Source organism: Cuculus canorus, chromosome 7 (genome assembly GCF_017976375.1).
Source record: "Cuculus canorus isolate bCucCan1 chromosome 7, bCucCan1.pri, whole genome shotgun sequence".
NCBI lineage: Eukaryota > Metazoa > Chordata > Aves > Cuculiformes > Cuculidae > Cuculus > Cuculus canorus.
In genome coordinates, this window is record NC_071407.1 from 25,643,876 (window position 1) to 25,661,424 (window position 17,549).

Sequence of the window (17,549 nt, forward strand, 5' to 3'; positions counted from 1 at the left end):
TTGCATTGCATAAACAGTCAGTTTTAAGAACTTATTATCTATGTCCTTATCCTGTCATGAATATGATTTGTTTTTTAAAATAGGACAAATCATTGCTTGTCTAGGACAGTCGAAGCACGGGTAACTGACTTGCTTGAGATTTAAATTAAAGAGATAAAAAAATTGAATAAAAATGTCATTTATAATCATTCTATTCCTCCTAGTAAATACTTCTGAACCTGATATTCCTTAATTTAAGTGGGGCACCGGCTGCCAGATCAGGTCTTTGTCATTCCAGTTCTAAAAATAGGAGCAGGAAAGGAGAAACAGGAACAAATTTTCCTTGCTCTTAAGGAGAAGTGGGAATAAATTCAAGTGAATTTCAAAGCATCTTGCTATTCAGCTATAGTATGATTGCATTTCTAATGTAAAATCTTGCTTTGAATTAATTTGATTTGGAGCTCCACTTTACTGACAGATGTGAGCTATTGCAAGATTCTTATTAACAAAGTTTTATCTAAACAAAGGTAAAGATAAAACAATTCCATGTCAAAAAATAAAGAGGAGCTCGTGAGACTGCTTTTAATGATGTACATGCAACAATGACTGGAACCAGAAATAAGAGAAACAAACATAACTTATTTTATTGATTAATCAAATGGAATTTGGCATCAAATAGAAGGAGACCATTTTTGTGGGGTTACAGACAAGCCTGTAGCTAAACAAAAACCTCCAAAGCTGGAGTGGAGTAGATAGGTATTGCCAAAAATGGGACAGCACAGTACAGGCAATGTACACAAGAAGTTTCTTTGTCTGGTCCTGAGCATTCTACAAAGATTGCTTACTGTCAGCATAGAAGATCATAGCATCATGTCCTGAATTAGAAGAGACCCCCAAGAATCATTGAGTCCAAGTCCTATCCCTGTGTAGGACCACCCCAACATTCACACTAGGTGTCATCCAAAGGCTTCTTGAACACTGTCGGGCTTGGTGCTGTGACTGCTTCCCTGGGGAGCTGTTCCAGTGCTCCACCACCCTCAGAGTGAAGAACTTTTTTCTAAAATCCAACCTAACGTTCCTCTGGCAAATCTTCCTGCCATTCCTTCAGGTCCTGTCATTGGTCTTCAGAGAAAAAAGGTCAGTGCCTGTTCCTCCTCCTTCCCTTTGCGACTAAGCAGTATGAGGTGGTGGGTTTTTTTGATTTCTGGACAGGCTGAGTGGGTACAACAGGTTATGACGCAAGGCATATTAAACACTGAGATACTGAATATTTTGTATAAAACATGAAGCATCTCAGATTAAAGAAGCCTAAATATTTCCCTCTATAAAGATACAGCATTTAATGTAGATATTTATCTGAATAACCTGAGCTTTGATGCATGAGGTTTTAAAGTACAAGAAGGAACCCAGCCAGATAACCAGCCAAAAGACCTTGATGATTTATACTGTTATGTTCTTAGACAAGGAGTGCTCATAAAAGATTGTCTGGCTTGAATCTCATATATGGAAAGACCTAACTTATTTCTCTTTCTGCCTCCTAGACAGTGAAAACCACAGTTTAAAAAGTAATTTAATAGGATTTGATTTTAAATGTATTACTTTATAGTTTCAACAGGTTACTGTCCTGCAGTACTGGAGAAGAGACTAAAAAAAAGGGCTGTGTCATTTCTGGTATGTTTTGTATAACACAGAGTTCTCTAGTTGAAGGCCTCTTGTTTTCCATTTGAGGTACAGAAATGCTTGGGCTTTGCTTCAGAGCTTCCTTGTAGTCAATATACTTCTGACAAAACTGCCTTCTCTTTTTAGAAAAATGCCTAAAGCATTTCTTGGGGTCATTAGACAGAAGCTATATAGTAAAGGTGTCTTGGAATAGTAGGAAATAGACCAATATAGGATTCTAGCACTGCATACACAGGTTACTTTCCATATGCATTGTTACTGGTTAGTCTGGTGTGACACTCTAGTGCGGTTGCAAGCAAGCGGTGGAGCCCAGCGTACACGACCCATTGTGCCTGCCAGAAAAAATAAGGCCATGTGGCCAGGAAAAACGATCAACTACTGCTGCAGAGTATTGCCTGCTGCTCTCAGCTGGAGCAGGGAGCAGAGCCGGGGCACTAACACAGCTCCCTGCAATTCCCCTTCTGCCTTTCCGGTCCTTTGCAGCACAAACCAAAGTGATGCCTATATTTCTTATACAGTTATGTTTCTGGGATCCATTTCCTACCATTGAAGAGCTCAGCAAACATTTGTTGTTAACAGCAAATATATATTGATTATGGAAAGAAAAAATTATTTTAAGAGTTTGCACAAGAACAATCGTGACATATCCTGCCATACGGTTTTCTGGATGCCAATCCCATTGATAAAGTTAAACTAAATTATCACTATTCAAAGAAAAAAATACGTGGACTATAATAAGCATTTTTGTCACTAGAAGAAAGCTTTTTCAGATAGCAGATTGACACTAAATCTTATTTACATTACCTTATATCTGTGATTGTATTGATTTTTTTTTTCTGATAAGGAATACCATATCTTTTCCTGAATGAGTATAAAAATTAGTGAATCTGTTTTAAGTTACGAAAGGACTCCATACGAATTTAAAGTTGGTTGATACAGTCTGCACAGGGTGTTTTCTAACAGAAATTTCTGAAAGGAAGTAATTTAGCAACTGTGACCCCAAAACAGCAGGAAAAAACAATCTATAGCATTTAATTTCCCAAACATTACATAAATTATATGCTTCTGGGTCCAAAATTTGGTACATAATAATATAAAAAAATTAACATTTATTTATTTAACATTTATTTGATACCAAACCACCAAAAAAATAAATGCAGTCCCTCAACATTCAAAGATATAGAAGCTAAAAGTCTCAGCACTGCCAAAATCAAAATGTTGCAACAATGCAAAATAAAGGGAACAATAACGATAAATACAGGAGGATTACTGCATGCTAGAGTTGCTCTAGTGTGTCGGTACTAAGTAAGTTTACATACGCACTGTTGCGCCTAAACTTGTTGTAAGTAAATATATTATTTCAGCCTCTAAAGCAGTGAAATAAAATATCCAGCCCTTCCAAGCACCTTTAATACTCAGTGTAGATGTCCCACAATAAAGATAAGATGGTAATGGTGTCTTTTTTGGTTTGGGAGGTATACACAAAGCGAGCCCCTGGTTCGCCTTTCAGTGACCTGGTTGGTGCTTACACTGCAGCATTGTCTGCAGAGCCTAAGGTCGAGGTTAGCATTCCCCAAGCCAGACATAAGTTAATTCTACTGTAGTGCACTACCCTTCCTATGACCTTCCATAGCCCATAGTAGCACGGCGTATTTGGACAGGACCAGTGACAAGGCGTTATGGAATATTTTTTAGAGTAAAAGCTCAAAATGAGGATTTTAAGGGAAGAAAATATAAATCAAGACGCTTAAAGTACTGTAGGGTGGTTTATTTCAGGCTATTAAAAATTCTTTACGCTCTGGGTTGTGTTATTCAACATCTATAAAAAATATGCAACAATTAAAACAAGGATAAAGAAAGCGACTTCACAAGGGATCACGTTGGAATTCTGCCATCAGTTAGGCTGAGCTGTGCTATTTGACAGAAAGCCCTGTGTCAAGGCAAACTAATGACTATTGTTTGGCAATTAAAGCTCTGAATTTTCAGGCAAAATAACAGACCATTTTTCTTACTCACATACACATTTCATTGCGGCTTCAGAGGATGAGAGAGCAGAAATATGCACTGCTGAAGGACTGCTTTTTTGTCTTTTCTCCTTTGGTCTCATTTACATTACTCCTTCACATCGGCATCATAGTCTCAGATCAGCTCCTCCCTCTTTTTTTTTTTTTCCTATTGTTTCTTTCCCTCCAGCCCACACATATGCTTAAAAAAAAAAAAAAAAATCAAGCTAAAAAATAAGAAAAAAAAATCCCCAAACCCACTGGAGGCTGGAGCTAACGCTGTTCTGGAAAACTCTATTTCAAATCAGCTATTACCAGCCATTTCCTTTCCACTAACTGCATCAATTTAAGAACAGCATTTACCAAAGCTTAGCAAAACATTCTTGAAGTCTGTCTCTAAAATAATCATCCTATCACAATATTTTAATAAAATTCAAAGCTATGTCACCTACATAAAAAAAAATGTATATGTATATATATACACACGTTTATTGCTTTCAGATGCTAGAAGATTTGCAAATACCTCTCTACAGAGAATCCTGGAATGAATTGTGTCTTAAAACAAAGACATTTGATATATGTTTTATTGCTTTCTGTGTTCACAAACAAAACAGGAATTCCTTTGTAGGCCTGTAAGACTGACACCGAATAGAAACTACAACAATTTATCAGCATAAATATATGTCTGAGTTATGAAGGAAGATCTAGTCCTGGAATAGCTCATCCTGACAGAAAAGTCAGGAAGTTATACACCATATCACTGCAAAACCATTGTTTTTTGTCCTGTTGTGGTAGACCTCTTGTACAGGATGACTATGAATACCCAAGCTGTTACTACTAGAGTTTAAGAAACATATTCTTTCCTTCTCTCAATCAAAAAAAAAAAAAAAAAATTAAAAGAATCTTTCTAGAAGTGAAAGAACTATGGTAAATAGAGAAAACTGGGGATTACAGCAGAAAATGTATTCTGTGTACAATCTTCTGTAAGGCACTGTAGAGACCTCCCCATATAGTGGTAACTGGGTCTTGAGCAGAGAAGTGGTACCTGGGAAGCCTGAAGGACTACGTTCATATATTCAGAGTCTGGTTGCTCTCAGTAGACCAGCCAGTGTGATTCTCAGAGTTTGTTTGAGTTCTACATAGTTCATGAAATCAGTAATTTCAAGTATTTCTATTTTGTTATCTTCTTGTACTTCCAAATAATATTATGTCTACAGAACACTGCAGTCTCCAGTATCAGTAGAATAACAAGGGCATTCAGTAAACTCCTACCCATTTATGACAACACAGAAGACAAGAGCTGAGGGATACTCAAGAATCATCTATGATGCACAATACCGAAACTTCGCACAAGGCTAGGCTTAAAGTAGTAGAATATTTACATACTGTTTAAAGAGAATGAACCCACGTTTAACTAGTTTCAGGAGTGCATATGTGAAAAATAAAGCCTGATAACACTCTTCTCCATGAGTTTCTTCACATATATTCATGATGGGCATTTAACTTTGGCAATCCAGAGTCATGACAAGATTCATAGGAAAGCATCTGCATCTATGGTCGGTCACACCAGCTGGGCATGCTTCCTCTCATAATGGACCAGAGCAGTGAACTGGAGCCTCAAAGCAAAGACTAGTAAGAGAGTTCCCAGTACATACGGAAAAAAAAAAAAAATGTCTATTTTAAATTACTTTCGCACAGGAAGGACAGGGATCTGTTAGAGCAAGTCCAGAGGAGGCTACGAAGATGATCAGAGAGCTTAGCGCCTCTAGACTAGGACAGGCTGGAGAAGAGAAGGTGGCAGGGAGACCCTAAAGCAGACTTCCAGTACTGAAAGGGGCTCCAGGAAAGCTGGAGAGGGGCTCTTGACCATGGGGTGCAGGGATAGAATAAGGGGAACAGTTTTAAACTATGGGAGAGTAGATTTAGACTGGATATAAGGAAGAAAGTTTTTACAATGAGGGCGGTAAAACACTGGCAGAGGTTGCCCAGGGGATAGTGGAGGCCTCATCCCCGGAAACATTAAAGATCAGGTATGATGGGACTCTGAGCAATCCGATAAAGATGGCCCTGCTCCTGCAGGGAGGTTGGACTGGATGACCTGAAAAGGTCCCTTCCAACCCAAAGCATTCCATGATTCTGTGGGTGCTGGTCTCTTCTACCAAGTAACAAGTGATAGGATGAGACGAAATGGCCTCAAGTTGCACCAGGGAAGGTTTAGATATTAAGGAAAAATTCTTTACTGAAAGAGTCGTGAATCAGGTGAAGAGGCTGCTGAGGGAAGTGGTGGAGTCTCCATCCCTGGAGGGGTTAAAAAACTGTGTAGCACAGTGGCACCTGGGACATGGTTTAGTAGGCACAGTGGTGTTGGTCTGACAGTTGGACTGGGTGAGCTTAGAGGTCTTTTCCAACTTTAACATTGCTATGATTCCAGGCTCTGCGGAGCCGGGTGCAGGGTGAGGGCAGCCTGGGGCCCTGGGTGGGAGGGCAGAAGGCTGCGAGGCCCTTTCCTGTCATCACTTCCAGTTGCGACTGAGATGTGACTAGGGCTGGGGCCTCCTCTGAAAGCAGTGAGAAAGAGGTAATCCCAGGATACAACAAAGAGGGCCCTTTCCCTCACCCAGATCCCTCTGTTACCCAGAACCTCCCTAGCTGCATTAATCCTTTTTATACCATGTCCCCAGCACTGTCTCCTCTGACCATTCCGGATGCCTGAGCCTTCCATACCCCTCTGATACCTTCCCCATTTGTTGCAGTCCCCTTTCCCAATATTTCCTAAACACTCCTGTTCCATCCCCACTCCTTTTGGCAACTTAAACCCCTGTGAGCTCTCCTGCTTTTACAATATCCCCACTGACCCCACTCAGGCCTCTTCCACTTTCTTTTTTCTGCTCCCCAAACACACCCAAACGCTGCAATAGGCAACAGTAATGCTAACAGCAACGGCAGCATCAATGACTATGGCAATGACAACGGAAAGGGCAGCGGGAATGACAACGATAGCAGGAACGACAATAGGAACGGCAACAGGAACGATAAAGACAACAGGAACGGCAATGGTAACGACATCAGTGGCAACAACAACGGTAAACAGTAATGACAGGAGTAATGGTAAAATGAAAATGGGAATGGCAGTGGTTATGAGAGTGACAAGAATGGAAATGGGAATGGTTCGGAATGGGAATGATAGTGGGAACGGAAATGGTTGGGAATGGGAATGGTAGGGAATGGGGATGGTAATGGTAATGGTTGGGAACAGGAATGGTAGTGGGAACTGCAATGATTGCAAATGGCAATGGTAATGGTTGGGAATGGGAGCGGTACTAGTACTGGTAACGGTAGCGGCAGTGGTACCGCCCGGGGTCGGCAGCGGGCGCGCGCTGGCGGCTCGGGCGGGGCGGGGCGAGGCGGGGCGCGGCGCGAGCCCCTCCAGCGCTCAGGGGCTCCGCCCGCCGCTTCCTCGCGCACAGGAAGTGGCGCCGCGGCGGCAGCGGTGAGTGCGGCGGCAGCAGCGCCGGCCCGGGCGGGGGGCGGGAGGGCAGCGGCCGTGCTCTGAGCCGTTATCTGAGCGCTGTCCCGGCAGGAAAACTACCGTCCCCGTCCCTGCTCCCGCCTGTGTTAGCGAGCGTTAAATGTGCTGGAGGGCGCCTCTGCGGGGATCGGTGGGAGCGTCTGGGGCTGCGGGAGATTCCAGCGTCTCCGGGGAGGGCGGCATCACCGATGGCCCTGGCGGCAGGGGGACGGGGCGGAGCCGCCTGCGGGACAGTCACCTCCAACCCGTGCCGGAGCCTCACCCCGCACCCCGCTGCTGCCCTGTGGCACCCCCGTGTCAACCCCGCGTCAGCCCCGCCGCCCCAAGTCACCCCGACTCGTCCTGTGTCACCCCCGCCCCAAGTCACCCCATCTCATCCCGTGTCACCCCAGTCACCATCTTCTCCTGTGTCGCCTCCCCCGTCACCTTATCCCATCTCATCCCATCATTTTCCCCCATCCCATCGCATGTCACCCCCTGCCCCGTGTTGCCCCCCATACTATCGCCCTTGGGCTATTGGTGACCAGGGTTTTCACTTCCTAGAAAGCCCAGTTCCTTCCAACAGTATCCCCTTCCCCCCTCCATAAATAGAGGAAATTATGATGAGGTGTCTTTATTCTACGTGGGGTGTTTAGACGCCTTAAATTATGGTTTACGTCTGCTTTTTGTCAGCCAGATTTTTGCTTGGTAAATTCTGTGCTTTTGTGAACTGTGGAAATTTGAGCTTTTTGATGTTGAATAACAAAAATAAATTTATGTTGTTGTTACCACCCTATTAATCCTGAAACAAATTCATTTATGGGAGGAATACTAAAGCGAAAATGGGATTGCAGTTTGCAAGACAATTTTTAGAGCTGAATATACAAATTAAGCTTGATATTACTTGTTTTCAGTAAAATATAATCCAGATCTGCTTGATTAGCATCTGTCTTATTCTGTGGTTTGGTAGTTGGTGTTTGTTGTTTTTCTCTGCAAGTCCCTGTATCAGGTGGAACTTGAGACGCTGATCTGTTCTGTTAAGCTTGTACATCATGGATAAGGACTAAGTGGATTCTATTGCTCCGATGGGTAACTCAGAAGAGTTGCAGAAAAGAGTGGGATTGTTCCAAAAGAGAAGGATTATCCCTCAAGCTATGGTCATACAGCAAAAAATCTCTTGTTTTTTAAGATTTTTTTAATTTTCTTGCCTTGGAGACTGAGTGCCGGAGCTGGTGAGTGAGACCATCCCTTCTTTTCCAGCTTGCACTAGCTGAAAGATCCTGTCCTGCTTCTTGAAGGAAATTTCTGGCTTCTCTTTATTTATTAGCTAGATAGTGATTTCCCAAACACTGTCCAAGACAGCAGCTTGGAGGTGTTCCTGGTAGCTGTCACTGGAGGTAGATGCGATTTGTGGATGGGGTGTTAGCTACAAGCCTCGATTATACCCTGAGGCTTTTATAGGAGACTCTGCCTGTAAGTCCTTACTGTAAATATCAGGAGAGCCACACTGAGTGCTGCTACAGCACCTCTGTCTCGATAGGCTGGGAATGGAAGGAACTATGTTTTTTCGAGTGCAGGACTGTACAGCACAAATAGAAATTGTTTGGCTTGTCTATTCCTGGAGAAAACCCATGAAAACCTCAGTGTGACTATGGTCAGATGATTGTGAATAGTTCTTTCCCTTCTTGATCCCATGACTTTGTTTCAGTGTCTTTCTTGGGCTTTAAGAGGAAAGGAAAAATAGAAAAGAAACAGAAACTCCTAAACCTATAATTATGGCTGCTGCATTGTGGCAGAAGTTACACTAAGTTATTCTTGAATTTCCATTCTTTGCTTTTAAGTTCCAGCCCTGGGATATGGCTCTCACTAAGTCAGTGAGAAACATCGTCTGAGGGCATAGTTAAATGATAAGTAACTGTGGTCTGTTGCCAAGCAAACCCACAAGCATATCTGGCACAAAAAATTCTACCCCTGCACCACAGTCTGCTGCTTTTGTACTTGCCAGAAGTGTTCTGTGGACCCTTCCTAAACAGGGTCACCAAAATGACCTGAACTTTTACGAGATAAAACTAACCTTGGGCTAGGGTGGGTAAGGGAAATATGAGGCCAGGTTTTTTTACTGCAGAAAACAAATTGCACAATATTTTTCTTAACAGTGCAACAGCCTGTCGTTATGAAGCAAGCTTCATGACTTGCAGTATTTTCTCTTTAAATAATGCTGAAGCAGGATTGTGGAGGTGGGATGAGACTCAGACTTTGAATAAACATTTGAATGGCACTGGAGCTGATAATGTGCTTGGTTTTCAGTTAGCTCGTCTGTCTCCTACCCTTTTAGGAGACCAGCCCTTCAGAATAAAAGTATGGAAAGAGAGCGTATTAATCTTGCTTCTGGAAAAATAAAACAGTGGATAGACAGGAATGTTAAGCACAAGACTTAAAATTAGATAAAACTAAAACTTAAATAAAGATGAAAGAAGTGGGTTTTTTTCCAAAAAAATTTCTCAAAGGGCACAGTGGAAAGAAGATGTTTCAGGACTGTAATAGCCTTTGTAAAAAAAGGAAAAAAACCACTGCTTTATCTATGCAACTAGTTATATTTTTGCAAGCTCAGTGCAGGAGTAGGAAAATGAGATCATAACTCACAAGATGTTCATAAAGAAATACAAAGCTTTCATAAGGCAATGGGGATATAGTGTTACTTCTGAGTTACAGCCACAGCTTGTACAAAGAATTTACGAAAGGCACTTCTCTGTCTACCAGTACAGTTTCATTTTGCTTGATGATTTGAAAAATGCAGCACTCCCATTAATATTATTCTTTGTTCTAAAAATCTGAATGTGTACAATGACTTTAATAATTTCAATTCCTTTTTAATTAACCTCTTTTGAAAACAGAAACAAAACAAAACCCACACCGTTTCTGAGGGCAGGAAGGGTACTGCAAGCTTCATCCTTCCTTGTCATGAGTATCTTCTGGTGCAAAAGAGGTGGGACAGGCAACTAAGGCCTTTGTTGGGTGTATCTGGCTGCTACTTTCACCTAAGCCTGTTGAATGTTTTTTGTAGTGAGGCTGTAGGTATCTTGCATATACCTAAAAATGGAAACAGGCAGGACAGACAGCTTCTTTGGTTTCCTACACCTTATTGTGCATCTAATCTAAACTGGTGCCACTGATGCTCACTGCGAGCTGAGAAAGATCTTTCTTTAACAAGTAAGTGTAACTAGAGAATTGTTGCAAGCTGTATGTTGTCCCTAAAGATCAGAGGTTCAAGGGGAAAGGAAAATGAGCTTTTTTGTTGATCCGGGAAGATTAAGAAAAAAATACGACATATGAAAATATGTGTGAGAAGCTTGTACACTTGCTGTGCTGGCACTAGGCTGTCCGTACGGCTTCTGGTTAGCATATGGTAAGGCTGATAGGAGATCCTTGCTCCGTAACTACTTGAATATCTTGGAATGCTCTGTGCTCTACCTCAACTGTTTTTTAAGGCTTTTCTCATTCACAAACCAAGCACTCTAAAACTCGTATTAGCAAGTTGATAAAGCTGGTCAGCTATTGTAGGTGCTGTGAGTGCTAATGTGAACATTGGGAAGAGCACCAGTGGAACATCACTGTTTCAAAGCTAAATTCAGAGCATCTAGATGTGGCTTCAGGCAAGGAAGTGATCGGGTGAGGAAATCTTGCACATACTTATTTTTATATCTAACCATTTCCTGCCGTTCATAATCATCTCCTACTGTAATAAAAAATAGCTGTAGTGATTGGCCTTTTACTCATTACTGTCTGCCTGCTGTACAAGTGCCTGCAAGCGCTGTGCTCCTCTTGAGTCTCACTGCTTCATTTAGCCCTCACCATGCTCCTGGGGTGTTCTTGGTCCAGACCCCATCTACTGGCCCGACCAGTGGTGGAGAGTGTGTGTGTCTCCTCAATAGATGCATCTCAGGATCTCATTATTGGCAGCTGTGTTGGTGAGCGACAGGGCAGGTCTGCCTATGTTTTTCTTTCACATTCTTCCTTCTTTCCTTCATATTAAACAGATCTTTCACCGGTGGAGTGGGTGGGTGACAAAGGGCAGGTCTGTTTTTCTTGCCCTTTCTTCCTCCCTCATACTAAACTGTGCTGTTTCACCAGTGAAGCAACTTCTGGAAGAGGATCCAGCTCCTAATGGTACTGGGCTTTTTGATGAGTGTGTCATTTAGCAGCAATTTGGAGAGCCCAGACCAGCACCCAACAGCCAGCACTGGTATCAAAAGTGAATCTTCCCATCAGCTTGTCTTCTGTGGCCGGGAATGAACTTAGTTGTCAACCAGTGCTTTACTTCAATAGATAACAGGGAAAGAACATTTAACCCCGGGAGTTTAAATGGAAGTACACAGTAGGCGCCAAAGTAAGTGACTTTGGAAATGAGGGTGACTAGTTTCAGGTAGTCTTGTAAGGAAAAAGGGCCCTAATAAAAGATGTGGAAGGACAGTTTCTAGCTTGCAGGTGTGTAGTTGCAGGAAGCCATGCAAGTTTAAAGCTGATGGCTGAGGTGCTGCAAGTAATTATGTTTGTAGATGATGTGGGTATATCCCATAACATGTTAAATATTATAGTTAATTGTAGCAACGTAGCTAACCAGGCAGGTTTTCTCCTACTGTGGTGTCCCTGTCTGGTGTTTGCATATATGTATCTTCTCTGTAGAAACAGTAGAAATAGCATTTAAACAATTCTTCTGGGTTGAGTTTGTGTTGCTGTTACAAGGGCAGGTGTTGAAGGGTGATGCACAGGAAGCAACCAAATCTCATTGATAACACTGGTGCAGTGGAAATGTATTAAAGCAGTGGAAATGTATTAAAGCAGAAGAAATGAAGTAAATGAGCTTGTGTGTTGAGGCACGCTCTGAAACTACAGAATCACAGAATCAAAGAATGCCAAGTTGAAAGGGACCTAAAGGATCATCTGGTCTGGCCTTTTTAGGTGATCTATAAAATGCCAGTCTTCAGCACAGTTTTGAGTCTCTGGAATTATATGGAGGGCTAAGTCATTAGTTTCTATGAAATAAAATCCGTCCTGGATGAGTGTTTTGGGTGATAGCTTTCAGATGATTTGTGGTAGTACTCCTCCTATCTCTTAAAGGTTTCCCCAAGCAGTGGTGTCAAAAATTATATGGCGTTTGTCAGCATTGTTGATGCTGTTTGCAGCCCCAGGGACAGCAGATGACTTGCATGGCTCTAGAAGAGTGGAAATTAAGGCTGCTGAGGGATAGCAGTATAATCCATCTTTCATAGGATCTGGGAGCTTCTGGTATGGATAGAAGTCTTCTGGAGATGTACAGTTTGCAAAGTGGGAGGATGAGTGTCTGGTGTGGTTGGTGCCCACTGGACAGAGGCTGGCAGAACTGGTGTGCCTGCCTCTTCCCAGTACAGTCTGGAAGCAGTGCTCTAGTAAGATGTCTGTGCCAGGCAGAGTCTGCCCCAGTGCTCTGTGTTTGGAACAGGACTGAGTTTTAACATCCAAAACGCTGTATTAAATTCTGCTATTAAGTTTTAAGCATGTTTCTTTAAGCTGTGTTGGGTTTGGTTTTGTTGGTTTTCTTTTTTTTCAGATTTCAGACATAATCCAGTGATTTTGATTTTTTTTTTTTGTTTGCATTTAACCTTGCAGAGTTGCTCCTTAGTTGTGTAAGGTCCTGAGTCTCTATTAGAGTTTTAACCAGTTAGATAGAGAGGTGGAAGTGTAATAGGGATTTAAGTTGAAGGGGCAAGAAGAGAAAGTAATAGAACTTCAAACCAATGTTAAAATAGCATAACAGAAGTTGCTGCCAGTATGACCATGTGTCAAATGCAGCACTTTTCCGTGGTTTGTGACAAGTGTCTGTGGTAACAACCAATGTGCCCCTGCTGGGAGGTGAAACTAAAATGGTGGAATATGAGCACTTCAGAAAAATGGCACAAGGAATTTGCGAAAAACTCAGCAGAGGTTTTCGAAACTTCTGGCTTTCCTCCCCTCCAAATCACGATCATCTCTTCCTGGAGTAAAGAGGACGAAAGACAGCCCCAGTGGCCTCCAAGACTGGTTTCAGGACTTGAAAAACAAGCCAGAGAGATGGAGCAGAGTAATGCGAAGGGCTGAGAGTTTGGTGTTTCTATTTTTCATGTTGGTGTCTTTTTCAATGCAAGACGACTGAAGAACCCCCCCCCCCCCCAAAACATCAAGATAGATAGTTCTGACAAGCTGCTAGCTTCTTGGTGTTCAGTGAAGCCCGTGACTGCTAGTCCTTTAAGAATAAGTTAATACTTCGTTACAATGTCAAATTGAAAAATTACAGGTGACATAAATGCATCTAGCTATGTTTCTCGAACACACCAGATGTTTCTCAATTGTCTGGCACACAGCTTTCACTTCTGATGACATATTCATGGCTGATTTGTTGTGCTGAAAGCAGAACCTGAACCACTATGCTGATTTTTATTGTAGGCTCTGTTGCTCTTTCAATCTTAGATTCATGGACTGAGGCACAGCAAAATGAGCCCAGTTTGAAATGGCTCATGTGAACTTGACCTAGCTGAAAAAACTTTAGGGTGATTGATATTTCAAGGCAGCATTTTTCTCAGGATTTCTGTATCAAAGTATATCTTGAACTGGTTTTAGATGTTTTAAAACACTCAAGCCATACTACCAGTTGGAAAAAATGCACAAAAACGCCGTCCAGTGGTCACTTCAGGAGTATTATAGCTCTGCAAATATTACATGATCCAGGGTATCCCTCATAAAATTTGGCAATAAATTGTCACTTTAATGAGAATGTTGTCACAGTCCTACTTAGAATCTTGGAATGATTTGAGCTGGTAGGGACTTTAAAGATCATCCAGTTCCAACCCTCCTGCCATGGGCAGGGACATCTTCCATTGGATCAGGTTGGTCAAAGGCCCATCCAACCTGGCTTGAACACCTCTAGGGCTGGGGCATCCATGACCTCTGGACAACCTTTGCCATTGCCTCACCACCCTCACAGTAAAATACTTCTCCTTCATATCTCGTCTAAATCTTCCCTCTTTCAGCTTAAAACCGTCCCCCCTTGTCCTGTCCCTGCACTCCATGATAAAGAACCCCTCCCAGGCTTTCCTGTAGGCCCCCTTTAAGTACTGGAAGGCCCCTTTTAAGTACTTAGTACATAGCTGTCCAGTGAAACTTTCTAATGACATTTAAATCAATTGTCTCTATACCTTCTGCTTCTAAGACTGTTATTAATAGAAGTCTGAAAGTCTTTTAAAGGAAGATTCAGGTGCCCTTGAGAATTCACTTCAACTGTTTTCACTTCAACTGCTACAGCTTTCTCATAACCTGAATTTCTACCTCGTTGAAAATAGTGTAGCTTTTAACATAGAAAGATTACAGAAAATGAAGAAATCCAGCTGTTCCACAGAATCAAGTCTCTAACTGCTTTTTAAAATGCTGGCAAATTCGCTCTGCAACCGTTAGAAAGCACACCCTGGCTAAGAACTGTCCTTCTTCATCTTTTCTTTTGATGGGGTAAAAAAAGAAATCTGTATATTATAACCACCCATTAGGTATCTTTGAGAGCTTCAAAGGGGCTATGGTTTGCTCTAGAGCATTTCAGATTTGCTTTACAAGTGTAACGAAACTCAATTTGCGACCTCTCCTTAATGCCCAAGTGGGGAATGTTCTACTTGGCTCTGTGTGTGAAGTTGGTTAACAGTTGTCTTTTAAAAATAACTTGACAGTTTACGTGTATTGGAATATATATTTTTACTATGCTCAAGGTACAGTAACTACACTGTTACCATACGTAGAGAACCAGATAAGTAAGAGATGCCAGGAAACTGAAGATGACTTGATTCTGAGAATGTAGCTAGATATGGTACGCTTAGGTGAGGGAATTCCAAGAATATCCCATCGTTCTCAGCTTTGTTTTTGCCTGCTGCCGTTCCCACAGTTGGCAATTTCAGTCATTCTCAGTGTTTGTTTCTTTCAATAGAAAGTGGCATCAGTGAAAACTTAGGATCGTTAATTACCATTTAGTGTTCTGTTGCATTTGCTGGAGCATGTTTATCCTGTATGGGGAGCATATTTAGCTGGGACCTTTTAAAGTGTATTTAGACACCTTGCGTGTCTGGAGAGTTATTTTACCTTTCCTCATTCACTGTAAGGTGATGCACTTAAGCTGTATCTGGTTTTTCTGTCATGCAAAAACCAGAGTGTTTTCTTGCACAGAAAAAAAAAAACCCCAAACCCTCCTACAGCATTACTATTTTGAAGACTACTGGGCATCTTAAGCTTTATTTCTGCTTTTTGCTGTAGCTGTTGCTGTGTTTTACAGAAAGGAGTATAAAGGTTTTGCTGCATTTACTGTAATATAGGCTGCTATGCATCGTTGAAGATAAGTTAGCGTTGCTGTAAGAACTGCGATTTAGTTTCATTCAAGCTATCCTCCACAGAAATGCAGCTGTCGTTTTCCCTTGATCGACTGTGGAGCATTAGTTGTGCTGTTTGGAGGTTCTGCTAGTGAACAGACCTGAGTCCTGCCATTCAGTGGGAAACGTTGCTGGGATGCTCTGCCCTGGACTGGGAATCCACTTTGGTGCCATGTTAGTAGCCCATATAATTAATACAGTCCCTCATGCAGAGTGTGTTATTAATAAGGTTACAGTAAAGCACATGAGAAAGTAGGTCAGATTCTTGTCTAGTGCTCGTGTACAAAATGACTTATTGTTTGAGATGTTAGGAACACCAGTAGAAAGGGGTTCCTCGATAATTGTACTAAGGTAAGAACTTGTACTTTTGTTCCCATTGCTAGGTTGAAATTTAACAACCTATAGGGCAGGCAAAATAAATGTAGTCATATATAATACTGCTGTTCCTTTAATTACTTAAGGGGAAAGTTTGCTTCTCTGAGTTCCGAGTTTGTGGGTTTTTTTCCAAACTAAAAAAGAGGAATAATGCCTACAGCAGCACAGAAACCCACAAGCTGAGAAGTACAAACTATAGGAAAATATGTGTAAAATAGAAAAGTTGTTTAGCTTATGGAAGCCGAAGGTAGTGAGTCGTTCAGGATAGCTCTTTAATAAGAATTTTGAAACAAACAGACAGAACTACTTAAGCTGCTCTTACCTGGGACATTTTACCCAGCTGCTTTTTTGCCAAGCAGATGTTTCTCTTCATAAAAACAGTAATGCGACTATGAGTTGCCTTTTATTTCCTGGCCGTATCTGAAATAGGATAATAGTGACTGGCACGGTTAAGGTGTAGCTGGTTTGGTTTCAAGTTCTAATTTCAGTTCAGCAGTTTCCAGACAAATGGGCTTGCTCTGCCTTCACTGAAGCCAAAGCAGGACTCCTGCTCATAAGCTCATTGCTTACTTTGGGTTAGCTATAAAGTAAATAATGTGAATAACGTTGTTCTTTCATTTGTCCGCTTAACTATGTAATGGATTTGGTTTTGCATAGGAACAACAGTGCCAGGACATAGGATAACTTGATTGCTTCTCTAACTTAAGGGAGATAAAACTGTTTCAGCAAAAAGCCTTTTTTTTTCAACTTGTTATTTCACGATCAATGATGTAATAACTGCACTTCAGTACAGTTACTGTTTCCTTCATTTAAGCATGGTTGGTTTTTCCAGGGACTGTTGTGGCAAAAACATCACCATTTCTAGATTGTCACCTTCTGCTTGCTTTCTGCTCTGTTAGCAGTAGCACTGAAAACGAAGACTTATAAAACCCATGTTATTTCCTGTTCTGTAAGCTTGGCACGCTGATTTGCCTCTTGGTTACGTATGCAGGCTGGGGAAGGGGTGGATGGTGCAGGGGCAGAATGGGTCCTTTGCACAGCCCTGATGATCTTTCTTGCTGTTGTACACACACACCAGTGACCTTGTTGAAACTGAAACAGCAGTTGTAAGAGAAGGTTTGGGAAGGCTGTAAAGAGCAAGACCTCTGTGATTGTTCTTCATAGATAAAGCCTAGGTAGACTTGATCTTACAGAGTTTGAACTCCACTATTAAAGTGAAACTGTATTCTATGTTTTCTTTTAAAGAAGGTTAGTATTAAGTGTGCCCCTTCAGTTCCATCTCTTGAAAAGAGAGAATTAATAAACAGGGTTGGATCCTGGAAAAAGCCAGAATATCTTATTGATGATGTCTTTAGTGTTGAGTGTGAGCTGATCTATTGCTTGAAACAAGGGAGATGAGAAACCCGGTGTATCTTCCCTGTGTACTGGAGTCTGTCACAGTGGAAAATTGTGGAGAGTTGGTATTAATTTTATTTTGGAGCACAGCATTTCTGCTGGCAACAACACAATGTTGCTGTTGTAAAATAAACCATTTGCATAGGGAATATTAATAATTCCTGTGATTGTTGTCACCCATCACTGAAATAA

At 41.7% G+C, this 17,549-nt stretch overlaps 1 protein-coding gene across 1 annotated transcript in view; it reads left to right on the plus strand.

Moving 5' to 3' along the window:
• The first annotated feature begins 7,059 nt into the window (after positions 1-7,059).
• CSGALNACT2 (chondroitin sulfate N-acetylgalactosaminyltransferase 2) overlaps positions 7,060-17,549 on the plus strand; it is a 32,914-nt gene continuing 22,424 nt past the window's right edge. Inside the window, exon 1 of the mRNA XM_054071979.1 lies at positions 7,060-7,152. The gene's annotated coding sequence lies outside the window, so the exon portion shown is untranslated. The remainder of the gene's footprint in view (positions 7,153-17,549) is intronic.